At 34.9% G+C, this 23,225-nt stretch overlaps 1 pseudogene; it reads right to left on the bottom strand.

Annotated features, from left to right (window-relative positions):
• Positions 1 to 58: 58 nt before the first annotated feature.
• LOC142520256 (uncharacterized) lies at positions 59 to 5,433 on the bottom strand (annotated as a pseudogene).
• Between the last annotated feature and the right edge of the window lie 17,792 nt (positions 5,434 to 23,225).

The raw sequence follows: 23,225 nt of genomic DNA, 5'->3' as shown, positions 1-23,225 counted from the left end.
GTGATTGTGGCTCACAATTTTCCTCTGGTTTTACGTTCAGAAACGGCTTCAACGCCATCTATGAGTCGAGGATATGCTTCCCATCCAATTTTCTTATAAATTGGCAAACAGGGTCTTTTTTAGTCGGATTCCCAAGACTATGACGCTCATCTTGGAATTGTTTCCATAAACGGAGAAGTTCAATATGTACATGTCCACTAGAATGCGTCTCAAGAGTCAATAAGATGTTATCTAAAGACTCCTTACTCAGCTCATTCTTAATGAAACCAATTTTATCTTCTCTGTTATTGGAAACACATCCCAAAGATCTGCATCGTTTGTCACAAGTCCATCTTGCACACTTATGACAAACCCCTAAACTTTTGGCCCTTCGTTTTTTCGCATAAGTGCTTTTTCTTAATCCAGGCAAATATCGGATGAGCAATGATTGTGGAACTTCTCCTCCAAATCGGACCTTAGCTTCTATTACAAGACGAATATCTTCTGGAATTCCTTTTTGCATTAGCAATCTCAATCTTTCACACCTTCCTGCATAAATTTTTCTTAGAACATTTTCACAAACAGAGGGAAAATATTTACAAATTTTTGAGAGAATTTGATCCATTTTAAAAAGAAAAGAAATGATTTGATTTTTTTTTATTTTTGTATCAGCAATTGTGGGAAACTGATTTAACCGACTATGAGAGTCACGGAGTACCGTTATCCGCCATTTAACCGGGAAAATAAAAATATTAAGAAAACCTGAAATAAAAACAAACAAACTTAAATGCAACACAAAAAAAAAATCAAGAATCAGAAAGGGAAAAAAACTCTTCTTGAAAGATTTCATTTTCTAAAAATGGTTTAAGCCTTTGTCCATTTACTTTAAAAATATCACCATTTTTAGGATTTTCAATATCCACAGCTCCATAAGTATACACATGCTTTACAACATATGGGCATGTCTATCTTGATCGTAATTTTCCTGGGAATATGTGAAGTCGAGAATTATAAAGCAAAACTTTTTTACCAATCTCAAAAGATTTTCTAAGAATTGTTTTATCATGAAATGATTTGATTTTTGCTTTATAAATCCTTGAATTCTCATACGCGTCATTTCTGAGTTCATCAAGTTCATTAAGTTGCAATTTACGCAATTTGTTGGCATCATCCATGCTTGAATTTAAAGTTTTGATCGCCCAATAAGCTTTATGTTCCAATTCCACAGGCAAATGACAATGTTTTCCATAAACCAACCTATAGGGAGACATATTCAATGATGTTTTAAAAGCTGTTCGATATGCCCAAAGTGCATCATTAAGTCGCAGAAACCAATCTTTTCTATTTGAGTTAACAGTTTTTTCCAAAATTTGCTTTATCTCCCTATTAGCTAATTCAACTTGTCCATTTGTTTGAGGATGATAAGGAGTAGTTACTTTATGAGTAATACCATATTTTTTCATTAATGAAGCAAATGGTTTATTAACAAAGTGAGTTCCCCCATCACTTATCATGGCTCGAGGAATTCCAAATCTACTAAAAATATTTTCTTTTAAAAATTTGATGACGATTTTATGATCATTTTTTCGACATGGAATTGCCTCTATCCATTTGGAAACATAATCAACTGCAACTAAAATATACAAGTATCCAAACGACGATGGAAAAGGTCCCATAAAATCAATTCCCCAACAGTCAAAGATTTCAATTTCAATGATAGGATTCAAAGGCATCATGTTTCTTTTTGAAATCGCACCCAATTTTTGACAATTTTCACAAATCTTGCAGATTTCGTGGGTGTATTTAAACAAAGTGGGCCAATAAAATCCACACTGCAAGATTTTTGCAGCCGTTTTCTTTGAAGAAAAATGTCCTCCGCATGCTTCTGAATGACAAAATTTAATGACACTACTTACCTCATTGTCGGGTATGCAACGTCAAAAAATTTGATCTGGACAATACTTGAACAGATACGGATCATCCCAATAAAAGTTTTTTACCTCATTCAAAAATTTTCTTTTATCTTGGGAACTCCATTGCGGTGGCATTTTTCCTGTCACAAGAAAATTTACTATGTTAGCAAACCAAAGTGTAGTAGTAATTGAAAATAGATGTTCATCAGGAAAATTATCGTTAATTGGTGTCATTTCACAAGATGATCCTGTTACTAGTCTCGATAAATGATCGGCTACGACATTCTCGGTTCCTTTTTTATCTTTGATCACAATGTCAAATTCTTGGAGTAACAAAATCCATCGTATCAGTCGTGGCTTTGCATCCTGTTTGGTCAACAAATATCTAATAGCAGAATGATCAGTAAACACAATAGTCATTGATCCAATCAAATAAGAACGAAATTTGTCTAATGCAAATATTACAGCAAGTAGTTCTTTTTCAGTTGTGGAGTAATTCATTTGAGCATTGTTTAAAGTTCTACTTGCATAATATATTACATAAGGCTTACCGTTTCTTCTTTGACCCAGTACTGTACCGACTGCATAATCACTCGCATCGCACATGATTTCAAATGGTAAAGACCAATCAGGAGGTTGCATGATAGGAGCTGATGTTAAATGTCGAATAATTTTATCAAAAGCATTTTGACATTCTTGACTCCACTCAAATGCAGTGTCTTTTGTTAAGAGGTTACAAATGGGTTTAGAGATTAAACTAAAGTCCTTTATAAACATCCTATAAAATCCAGCATGTCCCAAAAATGAGCGAATTTCTTTAATGGTTTTTGGAGGGGGTAAATTGGCAATGACATCAACTTTTGCTTTATCAACTTCAATTCCATGAGATAACACGACATGTCCCAAAACAATTCCACAAGTAATCATGTAATGACATTTTTCCCAATTTAAAATAAGACCTTTTTCCTCGCATCTTTGTAAAACTTTTTCCAAATTTTCAAGACAATTATCAAATGTATTCCCAAAGACAGTTAAATCATCCATGAAAATTTCCAAACAATTTTCAACCATGTCGCAAAAAATACTTAGCATACATCTTTGAAATGTTGCTGGGGCATTGCATAAACCAAATGGCATCCTTCTGAATGCAAATGTTCCAAAAGGACATGTGAATGTAGTTTTTTCTTGATCTTCGAGTGCAATGGGAATTTGATAATAACCTGAATATCCATCAAGAAAACAGTAGTATGGATGACCTGCTACTCTTTCTAAAATTTGATCCAAAAATGGTAATGGAAAATGATCTTTTCTAGTGGCGTCATTTAATTTTCTATAATCAATACACATCCGCCAACTAGATGGGACTCGACTTGTTAACAATTCACCTTTTTCATTTTTTATCACTGTGATGCCAGATTTTTTTGGAACTACTTGTGTTGGGCTTACCCACTTACTATCAGAAATTGGGTAGATAATCCCAACATCAAGTAGTTTGAGAACTTCAGTTTTCATAACATCTTTCATGTGTGGATTTAATCTCCTTTGTGGTTGTTGAGATGTTATAGCATTTTCTTCTAAATGAATTTTGTGTGTGCAAATTAGTGGATTAATGCCCTTGAGATCTTTTAGTGTCCAACCAATTGCATTTTTATGTCTTTTAAGCATATCAACTAATTTACATTCTTGATCACTTTCTAGTTTGGAAGAAATTACCACCGGATATGTTTCATCTTCTCCAAGAAATGCATACTTCAATTCTTCTGGCAAGGGTTTTAACTCCAATATGGGTGGTTCGTCTTTATTCTCATATTTTGCATCAAATTCTTTCTCTGATCCTGGTAACGAGTGATACCTGATAAAATCATCAAGATTAATTTCAATATTTTCTTTAACAGTTTCAATTGAACAAATTTCTAATTGATCACGAGTACTCCCTTCTTGAATGTTTTCTTCCACAAGAGTTTCAATAAGATTTTCATCTTCACTTTCATCTCCTTTGTCATGTGGTTGCTTACAAAGATTAAAAACATTGAGCTCCAAGGTCATGTTACCAAATGACAACTTCATTATTCCATTCATGCAATTTATAAGGGCATTAGAAGTTGCTAAAAATGGACGACCCAGAATTACAGGAATTGCATTACAAGCTTCGATAGGTTGTGTATCTAAAACTATGAAATCAACATGATATACAAAGTTATCAACTTGGACCAATACGTCTTCTACCATACCTCTTGGCACTTTAACAGATCTATCGGCAAGTAAAAGTGTTACCGAATTAGATTTTAACTCGCCTAGATTGAGTTCTTGATAAATTGAATATGGAAGTAAATTCACACTAGCTCCAAGATCAAGCAAGGCTTTTTAAATCTTTCGTTCTCCAATAATACATGAAATAGTAGGACAACCAGGGTCTTTGTATTTCAAAGTATTATTATTTTGAATGATTGCACTTACTTGTTCGGCTAAAAATGCTTTCTTTTTCACATTCAATTTTCTTTTCACAGTGCACAAGTCTTTCAAAAATTTGGCATATGATGGTACCTGTTTTATTGCATCTAATAAAGGAATATTAACTTTTACTTGTTTAAAAATATCATTATATCAGAATTCAAATTTGATTTTTTTGTATTTTTCAATGCATGAGGGAATGGTGGTGACACTGTCTGTTGAACCTCCTCTTCGCAAGTTATGGGTTCCACTTCCTTACCCTTTGGAGTTGATTTATCATCATCTTCACAAGGTTCAAGAATGGATTTTCCACAACCTTACCACTTAGAAGGGTAATAACAGATTTTACCTGATCCATCGATTGAGTTCCAGAAGTTCCAGTTTGTGAATGATGATCCTTGGGATTAGGCAGAGTTTGTGAAGGAAATTTACCTTCTTCATGAACATTAAGTGCAGATGCAAATTTAGCAAGAGTATCTTTCAAATCTGTCATGGTTTGAGCAGTTTGAGTATTGATAGACTCTTGCTTTGCAATGAAAGAATTCAATGTATCTTCCAAATTTCTTTTAGGTGGAGGAACATAAGATGCATAATTTTGAAAATTTTGTTGATTTTGGAAATGTCGTTGTGAAAATTGTGCAGCATTATCATTCCTCCAACTAAAATTTGGATGATTTCGCCAACCTGGATTGTAATTTTGAGAAAATGGTTCAAAATTTGGCCTTTTGAAATTGTTCAAAACATTGGCTTGTTCATTGAGACATTCTTTAAAAGAGGGCAAAGTGGGACAATCTTTTGTAAAATGATCACTTGTATCACAGATGTGACGCACAATTTCTTGAACAGATTTTAATTGACCATTCTTTTTCAATTCAAGTGCCTCAACTTTTCTTGCCAAAGAGGTAAATCTAGCTTGAAGATCATGTTCATCTTTGAGAGTGTACATACCTCCACCAGGAATTTTGTTTGATGGTTCGATTGTACCTATAGTGTCCCAATTTTGAGCATTTTCAGCTAATGAATCGAGATACTCAATTGTCTCATTTGGATCTTTATCTTCAAATGTTCCATTACACATAAATTCAACCATTTGCCTATCTTTAGGTGTTAAGCCTTCATAAAATTGAGAAACAACTCTCCGAATTTCAAAACCATGATGTGGACAAAGATTAAGCAATTCTTTGTATCTATCCCAACACTGATAAAAAGTTTCTCCTTGTTTTTGAGTGAAAGTGATGATTTGCCTTTTGAAAGAATTTGTTCTATGAGATGGAAAAAACTTTTTCAAAAATTGTTGTTGCAATTCATCCCAAGTTCGAATGGATCCCGATCTAAGATTTTATAGCCAAGTTTTAGCTTTTATCTTTTAAAGAAAAAGGAAAAAGCTTAAGTCGAATGGTGTTCATGCTACAATTTAGGTCATTATATGTGTTGCACACTTCTTCAAACTCTCGTAAATGCATGTATGGATTTTAAGAATCTAAGCCATGAAAATTGGGTAAAAGTTGGATAATACCAGGCTTAAAATTGAAATGAGATGCATCAGGGGGAAAAACTAGACATGAAGGTGCACTAGTACGTGTAGGATTCATGTGATCTCTAAGTGTTCTTCGTCTATCGTGATCATGTTGAGATTGAATTTCATCTTCATTTTCTTGGATGGGTTCTTCCGCCATGTTTTGTAAAAATAAAGGGTTATTTCGAATGAGTCGACCACTAAGTTTACGTGACCAAATGCTCATGCAAATGCAAATGCAAAAGAATAAAAACACACAAAAGCAATAAAAATTCAAATAAAGAAAAATAAAATATAAACAAAATTAAATAGACTTGAAATTAAATTATACTTCCCCGGCAACGGCGCCAAAAACTTGTTGCGACTTTGATTGTTGCACTCCCGAGAGCAGGTTGTCCACAAGTAGTATAATTCGGTGAGTCCGAATATCGTATCCACAGGAAAGCTAAGGTAATTACAAGTCCACTACAATGTCTTTTTGTTTTTGTTTTTGTTTTTGTTTCTTTTTAATTTTAATTGTTTGAATCTTTAATGGGTAAATTTTAATTGTTCAAATTTTAATTTTAGTAGTTGAGATTAAAGGATCCACTCTTGGTATTTTAATAAAGTTAACATTAACGAACATTATTGAAATCCACTTAATAAAATGGTTCCAATATATTAAATAATCATATTTATATTATGCTATATATTATTATCTTATAAGTATATAATATATACCAAAACTTATAAATGTGTCAAAGTATTTATTGTGCTATATATATATTCGTAAACACTAAATCAAGGTTCCCACTTTAAATGGTTGGTAAAACCAAACTAACATTTAAATGGTACCAAGAAATTAATATTATGATATATTTATATATAGTAAATCAAGGTTCCCACTTTAAATGGTTGGTAAAACCAAACAAACATTTAAATGGTTCCAAGAATTTAATATTATAATATATTCATATATAATAAATCAAGGCATCCACTTTAAATGGTTGGTAACACCAAACTAACATTTAAATGGTTCCAAGAATTTAGTGTAACATATAGCAACAATAAATCAAAACTCCCACTTATAAGTAGGGTATAAAAATGCTTAAAGAAATAAATATAACATAAACAATAAATAATGATTAAATAATATAAAACATAGATTCTTACCTTTTAATAACTTTATTATCATGCCAAAAGTTTCACCTTTTCATCTCAACTTTAGGAAGTTAGCTATTCATTATTCAAAGTGTAAAACTTTGAATGTGAAATTAACATGCTAATTATATTTAAATGAAGAAATAAAGGAAAAATATAGAGAGAAATATTATGAACTCAAAGGTTTGTTCATAGAATGAGGGATATCCCAATACATTATAATTCACCCCTATTTATAGCCAAATTTGGGGAGACAACCACAAATAAAATATTATTTTTTTACACAAATGTCTTCATTGGTGTTCCAAGATATTATATTATATTACACATCACTTTTGAAAATCTTCTTCTCCGAATTTGCTTCTTCACATAAAAAAAAACATATGAATAATTGAGTTGTCTAGTTATGGTATTTTTTTCAAACCATTTGACCAAGTAATTTGAGAGTTATGGTCAAAATACTAGAGCATGGTAAAACTGCCACTCCTTTGATAACTTTATTTGTTGCTTAATTTAATCCCAATTGTGAGAGGATTTTTATCTCATGCTTGCCACCAATATTGTAGATATTAACATCAACTTTCTACAGGTCCAAGAATCATCTTAATCCCATTTGCAACGCCAAGTTTATTCTTGTTTTATCGAACCTGTAAAAAATAGTAAAAACTTGTAATTACACAACAACTTATATTTTATACAATTTATTATAAAACATATAATATTTAAACATTTAATAAAACAAAAACTATATATTTATATTATAAAACATTTAATTAATGTACAATTTTTATGTTTATCACAGCTCCCAACCAGCTTATTGCTAGTCCCTAGCAATTTAAGCGTTAATAGCAATACAAAAAAAGGTAAAGAGATAACAACTACCGCAGTATATAGATGTCTCCCAGAATTCACTGATATAAAAACTCTTCCCAAAAAGGTAAAGAGATAACAACTACCGCAGATACAGACTCAACAGATAAAGCATACATATACATCAATGCAATTCATTCAGAAATCATGTATAAGATGTACGAGAATCTCCCAATTCATATGCAACAAAATCATAAAAGAACTGATACCTGTCACTACATCATCGAATGCATCCTGGATCTGTTCCTCGGTCACTGCGACCAGATGCCTCTGCTCCCTGGAATCTTCGGGAACCTCGCTGTGGACATACTCTAGCAAAGTGTCCTTGCTGTCGACAGATGTTACAACTACCAGACACACCTTGGCATTGCTCTGTGAGATGTCTTCCTCCACAGGTTCTACAATACACTCCGGTATAACTCGGGCTAGAACCACTGGAGCTAGATGAACCGCTCCCTAACTTCTTGAACTGCTTCTTTCGAGCTTTCAATTGTTCTTTCTTTCCACTACTGCTGCTACCAATTTCAATTCTGGGAGGCAGTTGCTGTGGTCTCGGTGTTGGAAGAACATACGAAGCTTCCTTTTGTCTCCTCAGAACTGTTTCTGCTCTTTTGGCTCTGTTCAGAGTATCAGCAAGGTTATTCGGTCGTTTCACATTTACCAATGTACGTATCTTTGGATTCAATCCCTGGATGAACTGATCAAATACAGCTTCATGGTTCCTAGCCACGTGAGGGGCAAAACGTAGCAAGGTAAAGAACTGGGCCAAATAATCATCAATATTCAACTTACCCTGTCTCAGATTTGCAAACTCTGCACCTTTATCCTGTCTATATGATACGGGGAGGAATCTTTGATAGAATTCAACTTTAAAAATTTTCCACGTAATCACTGGACCACGCTGTTCTACGGCTTCTTTGGTTACCAGCCACCAACTCCTTGCGACTTCCCGTAACTGGTGCCCAATTAGTTTAACTCTACAATCATCTGTGAAACCAAGAAATTCAACTAGCATTTTTATGTCCTCTAACCAATTCTCACAATCGACTGGCATCTCAGTACCCTTCAGAATCGGCGGTTGAAATGACTGAAACCTCTTTAACTATGTTTCCATCAAAATTTCTGACACTTCCATTTGATTAGTCGAAGTACTACCTCGTTCGGGAATTCTTCGAGGAGGTATATCTGATTACCACAAAAGTTAGCAATCACATGAGATAAATCCATCTCAGCCCCTTTCTGATCAGCTTACCTCTGACCAAGAATGGGTTCTAATTCATTTTCAAATAATACACATTATCAAATCAACTCAGATATTCAGGTAACATGTATTTTCAGAAACAGTAAAAACATATTGCAATATTAGCATATACAATGTAATTCAACATTATAATAAATCACATGCTAGCAATCACATGCAAGAAAAGAAAATTCATTCTACCCCGCTCACTAGCTCCTATCTCAGTCTAAAGGATCTATTGCTCTGATACCACCTGTTGTGGGGACCCGGACGCTAATCATATTCTTAATCATCATTAGGTCAATTTAATCAATTATAATAAACAGGGTCTAATTTTTTTTTTAAATTGCGGAACGTAATGGAATACATGCAAATATACATATCAGTATATTAAAAGTACAAATCTGGTATTATATATACAATCATTCAACTAAGGTTTAACAACTAAATGTCAAGTGTCCAAATCCTATCTCTAATCCAAGTCTGTAGTCTCCACTCTAATCACGATCTATCTTCATCTCCTCGACCCTGAACCTGTCCCACCTGTTGTCATGCACACATACAAACACGACAACAGCCGGATAACTCCGGTGAGAATAAATCCCAGTATAAATCAACGAAACATGCAGTTATATCAACAATGTAAAAGCATGTTAAACATGTAACAAATATCAGTACATGTAACAAAATCAGAAACATAATCCATATAAAATCTCCAATCAAACTCGTGACTCCACGTTTCAGACTAGACTCAATCCTAGTCTAGGGATCCCGGTTTCCAGACGTTGGCATTCCATATCGACCAACAGTAATAGAAGAAACTCCGATTCTATCCACGTCGATATAACCAAGCATCCAGTGTTTTGACCTAACCGTCACAGACTTTGGCTTTTTCACCAATTTCCTATCCTGTGACATCGTGCAATGTGCCCGTGGCGATCCCACCACTATCAGACACTTCTGTCACATGATCAATCGTCTAATACTCATCTAATACGTGCTTTCGATAAATCAATAGAACAAGCAGATCAAATCAAATCAATGAACATGATAATAATAAGTATGTGATTTAGGGAAACTCAAGTATATCCCACTTAAGTCGATGTCCCAATATCACATTGACTTATACCTTTGTCTTCTCGATCTGAAAAAGTCGAAGTCTCGAAGTCAAATCTGTCCATATCAAATCTAAAATGACAATATCGAATATACTGTATCAATGTATAACTCAATTCAAAACCTGTTCGGATCAATACTCAAATCAAACATAATTTGATCCATATCAACGATATCATGATACAATCTCAATCAATACTGAATCTGATCACAATCAATCTACTGATGTTTCGATGGCATAATAATATAGTCTCGATCGCCCCGTCACTCTCAACATCACAGAAATAATACCATAATTCATAATCGATATCAATAGGAATCATAATCTTCAATAAGAACAGGTCATGATATCAAATCTGTAAAATCTCGATCATAATACTTCAGAAAATCATAACAATTACATACTCAGCCCGTTCTTCGATCTGACTTCAGTTATATACTGATCAGTATACCCAGAACACAATATATCATTCAAATCATAATTCCCCCAATATCATAATTTCAAATGATACCAGAATTCAATAAAACTTACGTCCAGTTGAAGCCTGCGTCGATAGGAACACAGTACCGAAGACGGATTCAAAATCAGACGGGCGGATTTCTCGGGAATCGAATTCTAGTACCAAGGATTCAAAGCTTTCCCTGGATTTCCGTTTTTCTATTGTTCTGAGGAGAAAAGGGCCGATTTATATATATATATATACATCTCATGCATGAAAAGGGGCAAGTGGCTTATTCTTCATAAAACACGTCTCACCGCGGGTGCGCTACACATTGGACCGCGGGTGCGCTGAGCATACTGGATCACTACCAACATTTCAGAAAGAACGACCGCGGGTGCGGTGCTTTTTGTACCGCGGGTGCGGTGCCTCTACTGTATTAACATCGCGGGTGCGGTAGATTTTATGGCACGGGTGCGGTGACCGTTCTGTATCTCTTCCAAAATTTCCTATGAACCACCGCGGGTGCTGTGGGGCCCTTAGCTCCTAATCGTTATTACAATGCAATCTGATTAGGGTTAACTAATTACAGCGAAAAACGAGTTTAACTTTTCTTTACAATGAGCACAAATCATTTTATTTGAATACTAAAAATAGTATTTAGTCTCACATCATAAACATGCCCACACGTAATCAAAACCAATCACATACAAACATTTCATATCCTCGGGACATGCCCCGATATATAGATATATATACATATATACTAGGAACAAGACATAAACATAAAACCTCAGCCCAAGCTGTGGCTCCCTCCAGAAGTACCCTCTCCGGTCTCCTGATATCCTGGAGTACCTGCCATTGTCCACACACAAAGACAACAACAGCCCCCCTTGGGGGTGAGCAAAGCTCCGTATGGAACAACCAATCATATATACCACAGATATCTAAACAATTATATATGGTATGCAATGCATGTATGTCGTGGAGGTATCAGGTCAAATGCCCATCCACTGATCACATGTCAGAATCAATCGAATCGCTATCAAATCAATGCTCGAGCTGGCACACCGGCCTCAATAAGGGATACTCGTATGATAGCGTCGACAAAGCGCCATCAAATCCCAAATCTCATATCCAATCATCGGGGCCACAATTGTCTATGCTTTACGGGTCATATAATACCAACATAGCAATTATGTTCACAAACCCCAGAATCCAATCAAATCATATCAGGGTATCCAAGGATCATAGCTCAACGTGCATGTCATGTATCGATGTATGCATCAAACGATGTGTGTTAACAAAACATTTATTTTATACATCGATATCTCAATCTCAATGTCATGTATGCCACATCAATCAACAAATAAGGCATATAGACATGTATTCTCATTCCAATCAATCAAATCAATCCGACATATATCATATAATACAGATACCTGTCGTATGTTACCCGGTCGCAACATACCTCAATTCTTCGTTTCCAGTTGATGTAGCCTGAAGATATTGATATAACACTTTATCTACATCAATAACATACTCATTCCAATCAATAACATAATCCAAAATCATTAATATGAGTTTCAAATATCATTTGAAACTTCAAAAATTCATATCAAATCCAAATCATATCATAATTCAATTTCGACTTCGAATATGAGTTTCTTGTCGGTTATTCTACTACATAGAGGAATTTCAACTTCAAATACAAGCTATTCCAGCACTTTGATATTTAGAGCTGCTGGAACTAGAAGAAAATTACCTCAGTCAGAAGCCCTCGACGCGACAATCACAAATATATAATTTGCTTCACGTTTAGACAGCGTTTCGAAGTCGATTTGGACGAAGGAAATCGAATTCCAAACTTCCCCTCGAAGTTTTCTGAAAAGAAATGATGAAGGAAAAGAAGGAAAGAAGTTATTCTTATCCCCACCGATCACGCGCTCGGGCGGTAGAATTCTCGCGCCCGAGCGCGAGACATTCTGTCCCCGAGTGTGATTTATGCCGCGCTCGGGCGGTAAAACATTACCGCTCGGGCGCCGCAAGTTATGCCCGAACACTAAGTTTACATACCTTGGCGCTCGGGCGGTCATTTTCTACCGCCCGGGCGCCACATCTTCTGTACACATATTAATTTTTGTACTATATTGGAGTCCGGCCTCTCCACTCGAGCTCTTACAACGTCAATTCATATTCAATATTCATTTTCTCAATTTCATTGTCATGATATACATCATATACATAATCACATGACAATTTCATAATTATCAATAATCAACATGGGATTTACGATAATACGATACACGGTCCTTACAGGTGCACTGTCTTTTGAACCGCGGGTGCACTGTCTGTGCTGTCCCAACAATATATTTTGCAACTAAAATCGAATCGCAATGTCTCTTGTTCGGTCTTCGATAAATACCTCAAATCATGCATTAATAATTGCTGATTACAAGCTCACATCTCGGGCATTACAAATTCGATGTTGAAACTCATTTGTAAACATTGCATATTCTAAATCCGTTCCTAGTCGATTCAGCCACCTAAAACAGGGATAAAGGCCTCTTGAGCTCGAGACTAGCATTTGTGATGTTGTGTACTGCATTTCTTGGTAAGGGCATAGAGATGTCCAAACATACAGATGGGTAGTCATATGATGATTATACCGAACAACCCTCCCTCGGACTTTCCAAGTGGTTATCATTCATCGAGAGGATAAGTCCGTGGTTATGATTGTACACCATTAGTCCTTACGACCCGGGACAACACTGAGGCTCTATATGCTGGGCTGTGCTTTGACTCATTTACCGGCTCCAGGAGAGTCATCAGGTGGCGAGGTTGGGTACAGTTGCGACACATATAGGAGCCAGTGCATTGTAGTCAGGGATTCACCGCTCACCTACGGGTGTGGATATCCTGTGTGATCTGATGAAATAATAGTGCATGGAATCTTTGGCCAGAGTATGAGATGTACTTTAGAGAAGGAGTTCTCAAATAGTACACGCGATGCCACTATTATAGTTATCACATAGTTATCGAATTATTATGCAACCCTCGATGAACCAATGGTTGCAGATTCGATCGGGATATATGAGCTGAAGGGACCGTACTGTACGCTAATCATAATCGACTGGTTCTTGCAGGCACTATCAGTGATACCGAGGGGATCATGGGGCGATGCTACTAGACGCTCTTACCATGATCCGATGGGTGCAATCAGAAATGAGTTCTGACATTCTTAATCAAGGTGTTGATGAAAAGAATGGGGCTAACTAGGATAAGCCCGAATAAGAATAAATATTATTCTGAATCACAAAGAGTTGTAAACTCACGGCTAGCTGTATCCCTGAACTATTGAGGGTCACACAAGTACTGGATCATTTGTTCCCGTTGAGAGAATAAATTCAAGGAGTTGAATTTATATTATGATATAGTAAATTCAAGGAATTGAATTTATGATAATTAAATTTTGAGAGAATAAATTCAAGGAGTTGAATTTATAAAATTTGAGAATTTAATTTATTAAACTCAAATGTTGGGTTTATTAAATATTAAATTTTGGAGGTAATAAAAATTCAAGGAGTTGAATTTATAATTTAAATAATAAATTCAAATGTTGAATTTATAATGTATTTAATTTATTAAGCTCAAAAGTTGAGTTGATTAATTAATAAATTAAATATGGTGGATAATATGTTTAATGGGCTTGTAGGGGTACAAGTCCAACATATTAAATAATTAAAGTTTTAATGGGCTTTGATTAAATTAATTAAACTAGTTGTACTAGCCCAATTAATTAAATCAAACCCATTAATGTTAATTATATAATTAGGCTATGGATTTAATATAAATTAAGCATACAAGTCAAACCCTAGCCTACCACAAAAAATACCTCACGAGAGCCTCCACTCCAAGAGGAATTCGGCTACCTCCTTTGAATTTTCAAAGGGAATTTTGGCCACTTCTTGTCAAAATTAATTTCAACGCAAAATCTCTTCCCTATTCTCTAGTGCAATATGGAAGAGGATCAAGTGATCTAGTCGTGGACCTGATTAGAAGGAAAGAAAGGAATTCTTCGAAGAAAGTTCGTAGGGAATCAACAAGAGCTAATCCGTTTATACCGGATTAGTTGGAGCCATATGATTAATTCACAAAGGTATGAAATTTCAACACCCTATGAATGTTTTTGTTAAAATCATACGAGCGTCCAAAGCAAATCATATTTTGATTGTCAAATAAAATAACATTTTAAAACTTCTGCTGAGTTTGGGCGTGTAGAAAACCGAGATCCAACAGAAGGGCCTGCCATGTATAGGATTAAAAAGGGGCATGTTTTTACACGTTTTAAAGGGTCTTAAACACACACAAAATACTGCACACGATCAGGAATAAAAGTTGGTGGCAAGTTGCTGTCATGGTGGGGAGGAGGTTACGGTTTAAGGGAATTAAAGGTTTGGCTTGGCTTTGGTTGGGACCAGGGCCTGGCTAGGGACGTTGTTGAGTCAAGGGAGGAGTCCTAGCCACGCTAGGACTCGAGACCATGGGCTGGGGAGGAGTCCTAGCCGATCGAGAGTTGCAGCAAAAGGGTAGCGCAGGGTACAACAAGTTGTGCAGGGGCTGTGGCTCGGCCAGGGGCTTTGGGGCTCGGCTAGGTCAGGTCCTTAGGGTCCTAAGAAGGGGCACAAGGGGCTGATTCAAGGTCTGGTGTGGTTGGTTAGGTCCTATCAACAGAAACATGGAGTCCAAGGTAGGTGGGTTTCTCGGCCATATTATGCTATTGCTGGTGGAGATTCGGTTTTGGAGCTTGGGTTCGGTCTGGGCTTGGTTTGAGCGTGGTCCAGAGTGGTTAGGGTCAGTTTTGGTCGAGGTTTAACCAGCTGGAGGTGTCCTAGGCTAGCTAGGAGTCCTAGTACAACTAGAACACAAGACACACACACATGCAGAATATTAAGTCAAGTTCCAGAAGGGATGGTGCAACTTAGGGGCTGGTTCTATGGCTTGAGCTTGGTCAGGAGGGTCCCTAGGTGGGTTGGCTAGGTTTTGGCTCAAGGTGGCTTGGGCGTGGCTCGAGTAAATTAGGAGATGGCTCGGTATGTTCGTTAGTGTGTCAAAAACGAAAATAATAAATCTAAAATTGAATCCATGGGTCCACGGGTGTGACGCATGACTTGGAATGGTAGAATAAATTATAAGAATGATATGTTTAAAATTTGGGATCAAAATAATGAGTTTTGGATTTATTCGGAATTTAATCCCGCACGAAACGTTAATTAAACGAGTTAATTGAAAAGCCTAGTTTTAAGCTTTATAAAATTATGAAAAATTAATTTTAAGCTTAAATAATTATTATAAGTCTAAGTTTTAAATTTAGGAATTTTATATTAAAGTTAGGGATTATTCGGGATTAAAACGCATTAATACGCCACATTTAAAGATTAATTTAAAAGTTCTCGATTTTAGCTAAATAAAAATATGAGAAAATTCATGTAGGCTTAAATAATTATTTGGAACATGTTAGAGTCAATGAAATTAATAAAATGTCAAAAACGTGAAATTTTACGTCAAGGGGTAAAATGGTCATTTTACACCTAGAAATTAGTAATCGTCATGGCAGTGTCCTGAATGTTGTTTATGTGCTAATATGATTATTTTCAATGGTTATGAATGTTTATGAAATTTTTATATGTTAATATGTCAATTTTAAATGTTTATGGATTTTTAAGATGTTAATATGTTTAAATGTTTCATGATTTAATATGTTAAAACGTTTATTTTAAATGTTTATGATTTAAATATTTATTTTAAACGTTTATGATGTTAAAATGTTTATTTTGAAATGTTTATGGCTTTTTTGATTTTTATACGTTAAAACGTTTATTTTAAATATTTACGGATTTTTAATCTGTTAAAAATGTTTATTTTTTAAAATGTTTTTGGATATTTATGATTTTAATATGTTAAATTATGATTTTTAAATGTTTATGAATTTTAAAGATTAATTATGGATATTTAAAAGATATGTTGCATGCTTGGTTTCAAAAATAAAAACGATACGTGTATGCATGATTTTTGTTAAGTAATGATAACATGTTGAAGGATGTGAAGGGATTGTGACTAACATGATGATATGTTGGAGATATCGTGAGGGTTATGGTCTCAGTGGGAGCCCGACGATCGTATTTTCTTGGATACGGATATGTATATGTATATGATGATATGTTAATACGTAAGGCCAAGGCCCAGTTGACGGGTGAGAGTGTCGCTGGTGTCCCCGCCGTCCAGTACTGTGGTTACATGTAGATGGATTCATCGCCCAACACGTATATGAAAGTCACAATCAACGATCTGAATTCAAAAAATACGATTATGAATATGAATATGAATATGAATAAGATGATATGAATATGTTTACATGAATATGGATACGAATATGAATATGTTTATGTTTATATGAAAAGGTCTATGAAAATGTTTATGCATAAGATTATGAAAACGTTTTTATTTAAAGTTTTATGCATCATGAAAATGTTTACGAAAATGTTATGTTTTAAGTTTATGCATCTTCATGAAAACGCTATTTTAAGTTTAAGTATTTTTCACTTTTGTATATTAGCTGTATTACGTATTATTTGTTATCAAGGATATGTTGTGTTGAGTCTTTAGACTCACTAGGTGTGATTGATGCAGGTGATTTTGATAATAATGTTTAGGGAGGTCTTGATGGTTGATCTGACTGGACTGAAGGTGCACATAACCCGAGGACCTACGCTAGTTTTCCGCACTAGTTATTATTTATGATTTTAAGTAATGTTAAAGATATTTTTACGTCTTTTATTATGAGAGATTTTTGAGAGGTTATAGTATGGACTATACTTTTCAAATAATGTTTTAGGTTGGTAAAATGTTTGACGATTTTATGCTTTAAAATATTTTCCTTTGGATTTTTAAATGGCAGTTGGATGTTTATTTTTAAAATGATGTCAAAAATATTTTATGGTTCGGCCGATCCTAAGTGAGGTTAAAAAAAAATTTCTAATAATTTTTAAGAAAACGAATAAACAGACGTTTCATATTTGATGAGTCTTGGTGTACGGTCACATTGCCTCTATAAATACAAGATCAAGTCCATCAACAAATAAGTGTATGAAGATCAGAAAAGAAAAGAAAAATAGAGCATGACAACTACTTAGTCTAGAAGCAAAATTCTCAGTGTGTTAGAACACTTTCCTATTCTATTCATAGATCGGTTATCACACATTCACACATCATCACTCACACATACAGAGAATTGAGCGTACTGATAAGTTGAGTGAGTCTTGCATAAAGACATTAAACTTGCGTATGTAGTCTTTAACACATAGACGTTAAAAAAGTGTTGGCTGGAAGATGTTGTCTTCAGTCTAGGCTAGGAATTCAGTTAGGCAGTAGGTTAAGTCCGAAGCTGAGTGGGTTTGTACAAAGCTTTGTATAAATCAAAGTCTTCTAGTAGATCCTACCCGAGGTAATAGAAGGGGTGATGTAGGAACAGTTGAAGTCTCCGAACATCCATAAATATATCTTGTGTACTTGACTGTTTAACTATTGTTTTGAAACTGATTTGATCAGTTCGAGCTGTTATCAGTTCACACTATAACTGAACTGATATATGCAAGAACTGATCTCCCTTATATCAGTTAATCAGTTTACACAAGTTAAAAGCTTTATACTGATTAGCTTTCTTAACGAATGATTATTTCGAGTATTTTCTGCTTGGTTTAAAACCAAACTTGATTTAATTCATCGGTGTTTACATTCTTAGAACATGAGCTATTGCAGCTCATTGAGAATATTGTGTTTGAAGCACCTTCGCAGGTGCCTAGAACCGATCCATCAGTTATGATAGTACATCAATAATTCGATATCTTGAACTTCAGACAAGCGACGTGCTTACAGCACATTTTGCTGATTGTCATTTTAATGAGGAAATCTTCCCAATGTTAAGGGGAGAAAATAAACATATCGAAAAGAAAATTACATGGTATATATCATCATTGTTACATCTGGATCCAAGAACTAAACAATGTAAAAAGGATGTACAACAAATTTTGCACTTGGAAAGAATAGCAAATCAAATATCAGATGCATTTGCAGACACAAAAGGGATAACTTAATCATATATACATGCTATAAGTTCCCCTGCTCGAATTGAAATTCAAAAGAAACTAATTGAAAACACTCATGATGTCATTAAACACTTGAAGCGTGGAAGGCCAATCAATTCCAAGGATAAAAATTCTCGAAAAATAAAAAATGATAGAAAAACACAATGACCACAAAATAGAGAATGATATTCCGACAAAAATACATGATGATGAAAATTTTTTGTTAGAACCACAAAATGATGAGAATCGCGAAATCTATATCAATTATATTAATACTGGAAAAATATGAAACCGAAAAGATATAAAAAAAATTAATGAGATATTTTCTTACAATGTGGCATTTGACATCATAAATGACAATGAAGATCATGAACCAAAATCTTTGGTGAACGTAAAAATCGGCATGACTTTATAAAATGGAAAGACGCCATCCAGGTTGAATTGGATTCGCTAAATAAATGCAACGTTTTGGACCTCCTTACACCTGAAGGTGTAAAACCTGTTGGGTACAAATGGGGCTTTATTTGAAAGCGAAATGAGAAAAATGAAATAGTAAGATATAAAGCTCGACTTGTTGCACAAGGTTTTTCTCAAAGGCCTGGAATTGATTATGAAGAAATATATTCTCCTATTATGGATGCAATTACGTTTCGCTATTTGATTAGTTTGACGGTATCTGAAAATTTAAAAATATGTCTTATGGATGTGTTCACAACTTACTTATACGGATCACTCGATAGTAATATATATATATATATATGAAAATCCCTGAAGGATTTAAGATGCCTGAAGCACAAAGTTCAAAACCCAGATAATGTTATTATGTTAAATTGCAAAGATCATTATATGGTTTCAAGCATGGTATAATCGGCTAAGTGAACACTTAATGAAAAAGGGATATGTAAACAATTCAATATGCCCTTGCGTTTTCATTTAGAAAACAACATCCGGATGCTTGATTATTGTTGTATATGTTGATGATTTAAACATCATTAGAACGAATAAAGAAATTCAAGAAGTTGTGTTGTACTTGAAGGATGAATTTAAAATGAAAAACCTTGAAAAAACAAAGTATTGTAAGGGTTTGCAAATTGAAAAAAAAATGTGAAATATTTGTTCACCAGTCAAATTATACAGAAAAGGTCCTTAAATGTTTTAATATGGATAAATCAAATACTTTAAGTACTTCGATGGTTGTTAGATCATTAAACATAAAAAAGGATCCATTCCGTCCATGTGAAGATGATGAAGTTATTCTTGGTCCAGAAGTACAATGTCTATGTGCTATTAGTGCCCTTATTATCTTGCAAATTGTACAAGACCTGATATATCTTTTGCTCTAAATTTATTGGCAAGATTTAGCTCATATCCAACAAAGAGGCACATGAATGAAATTAAACATATATTCTATACGAGGAACAAGAGACTTGGGATTTTTGTATTCAAAAAATATCCATCAAAGTATAATTGGTTATGCTGATGTTAGGTAATTATCTGATCTACACAAGGCACATTCCCAAACCAGATATGTATTTACTTGTGGAGGCACTGCAATTTCTTGGCGTTCACAGATATAAACACTTGTAACAACTTCATCAAATCACGCCGAGATTATTACACTACATGAAGCAAGTCGTGAATGTGTGTGGCTAAAATCAATGACCGAACATATCCAAACCCTATGTGGATTATCATTCGACAAGAAGCCTGTGACACTATATGAAGATAATGTTGCATGTGTTACTCAGATGAAAGAAGGATAAATAAAAAGCGACAGAACTAAACATATTTCCCATAAGTTCTTCACATTCACCCAAGAGCTTGAGAAGAATGAATATATTGATATTCGTCACATTCAGTCAAGTGAAAACTCATCAGATCTCTTCACAAAAACACTTCATATGAAAATATTCAGAAAGCATATATATAATGAGGCAGTATAAAAATATGTAATGAAGACAATCATTGTATCATGATCATCATTACAAGGGAGGGTGTTGAAAATAAGAGATTAAGTGTAACATCCCGATAATCTGAATGTTCACGTGAACCACATGCATGCAAATTATTAAATTTCTTTGGTATTTTAGTAAATTGTTTTAAATCTTTAAATGCATGTTTATTTCATTAATTTGTGTTTTAATTCATGATTTATTTAAAGTTCATGCAATCTAGGATTTTATTTAATTATGGATTTAATTATATTTTTTTTTATGTATTTCATGCATGGTTATTGCATGGTAGGATTTAATTCATGAAATTTTCATAAGTTCATGCATTAGGGTTCTAGGTGCATTTCGCGTCTGAACGAGGATCGGAGACCGGAGAATTTTCAGGAAAATTATGTTTATTACATGATTAATTTTTATTAATTAAAATAAGGTGTTTTTATGAGTATTTTCAAAAATAGGATTTTATTGGGTATTTTTACCCGGAAGATTTTATTTTTACGGTACGCGAATTTTTATCGAATCAGGAGACTTTTTAATGTTTCGGCTAATATTTTAAGAATCTTTTCAACACAAAATATTTTTCAGGAGTGTATTTGAATTTAACGAGCCAACTTTTAAACTCAATAGACTTAAATATTATTTTAAACTTTAATTAGCAAGATTAGAGCCTTTAATCTTTTTTAATTAACATAACAATTAAACCTATTTCCACCCCTTAACCTCCCCGTAACCCCCACAGCCGATATGCACAAATTCTTTCAGGATTTCCTCGGTTTTTGACAGCAACCAACTCAAGGGACACGGCCACATCATTAACCATATAATTAGCCCTTAAATATTTCCTTAAACTCCCACTAAATCCAAATACATTTCAGCAGCCGCCCACCTCCACCACTCACAAGCTTCTTCGTGATTCTTGCTGCTGCAATGTTCGGTGAGGCCAATTTCTCCTTCAAGCTAAGCGTTCATCCCTTCGGCCGTGTCACTCGATCATTGTCCTAGATTTTTCCACCAAGGCACGCATTTGTATCCTTCTTCATGCATCATACACGATATATATGCTGTCATATACTTGTTTTCTTGTGTAACTCTCGATCCATGCATGATTGGAAAGGAAAAATCGAAAATCTTGGTGTCTCTTACACTCTTATCTTTGCGGCTTATGTTTATTTCTGGTTTCATGAAAGGGGCTGCGGTTCCAGGGCTGGTAAGTGTCTGGTGTAAGGTTCGAAATGTAATCTGAGGATTTAAATCATGAACAATGGTGTAGGATGGGAGTTCGAGGGGGGGAAGGAAGGATTTGGTCTCGGTAGGAGGTTGGTGGTGAAGTCTCGGGTCCTAGTGGCTAGATGCGTGCATGGGGCTGAGAGCTTAGTGCGGTTAGGTGGCTTGGGGTCTGGTATAGGTCCTTGGTAGGCTGGTATGTGGCTGGAACGACGGGGGAGCTTGAGGCGAGAGCTTTTGAGGGATATGTGCATGTGAGGTGGCATAATGAGATAGGACCAAGAGATGAAGTTAGGTTCTGGAAATTGCAGCCGTGGATTAACAGCTTATTGACATTTGTCTAGGGTCTATTAAGTGTTTATAAGACATGGTGGAAAGTTGGGAAGAATTTGGTTCAGTTTCGAGTCGATTCGGGTTAAAACCGGGACCTCGGTTCAAGTTTTAAAACGAATCGGTTAAGTTGTGATTTTGGCTCGAATTTACGTCTAGGCATACTTATAAAAATGTTTTGGGACATTTTAAGGTGATTAGTAAGCTTCGGGTAAATTTTAGAGGTCCAGGATTGAAACGATAATTTATGGGTTTTCCAGGGGCAAAATGGTCATTTTGCACACGGGATGAGAGTTTGGTCCTGGCAGCGCACTAAGCACAAATTCATGATATTTTAAATGTTCATGCATCATGTTCATGATTTTTACGCAATTAAGATAAATAGTTGCATACTTGGTTTAAAGGAAAAGTTACGCATATGCATATTTTTATTAAGTGATGAAAATGATGATATTTTTTAAGGACGAGAACTGGTTGTGACTGACGATGTATATGTATACGATGACATGAGATATGATGAGCTGAGGCCCGGGCTCAGTGGGTGGGTAATGCTGTCGCTGATGTCCCCCGCCGCCGGGTACTACGGTTTTATAGATGGATCCATCGAATAGAGCTGATACGAAAGTCACAACTAATGAACTGAATTCAATTAAAAGAAAATGTTTAAGTTTATGATAACACGATGAGCTGTCTTGACACGTATATGATGATATGAGATGACATGATTTGACACGACATGATTTTATACGACACGTTTACGTTATGCTTTTAAGTTCATGAAAGATATGTTGAGTATGATATTTTTCACTGCGGTGTGCTATGTATATGTACTTTTTATTAACGGTACAGGTGTGTTGAGTCTTTAGACTCACTAGGCGTGTGTGATGCAGGTGAGCTTGTTATTGAGAGG

Source organism: Primulina tabacum, chromosome 12, assembly GCF_025594145.1.
Source record: "Primulina tabacum isolate GXHZ01 chromosome 12, ASM2559414v2, whole genome shotgun sequence".
NCBI classification, from domain to species: domain Eukaryota; kingdom Viridiplantae; phylum Streptophyta; class Magnoliopsida; order Lamiales; family Gesneriaceae; genus Primulina; species Primulina tabacum.
The sequence above is the reverse complement of the archived record's forward strand: the minus strand, read 5'-3'. Positions and strand labels throughout refer to the sequence as shown.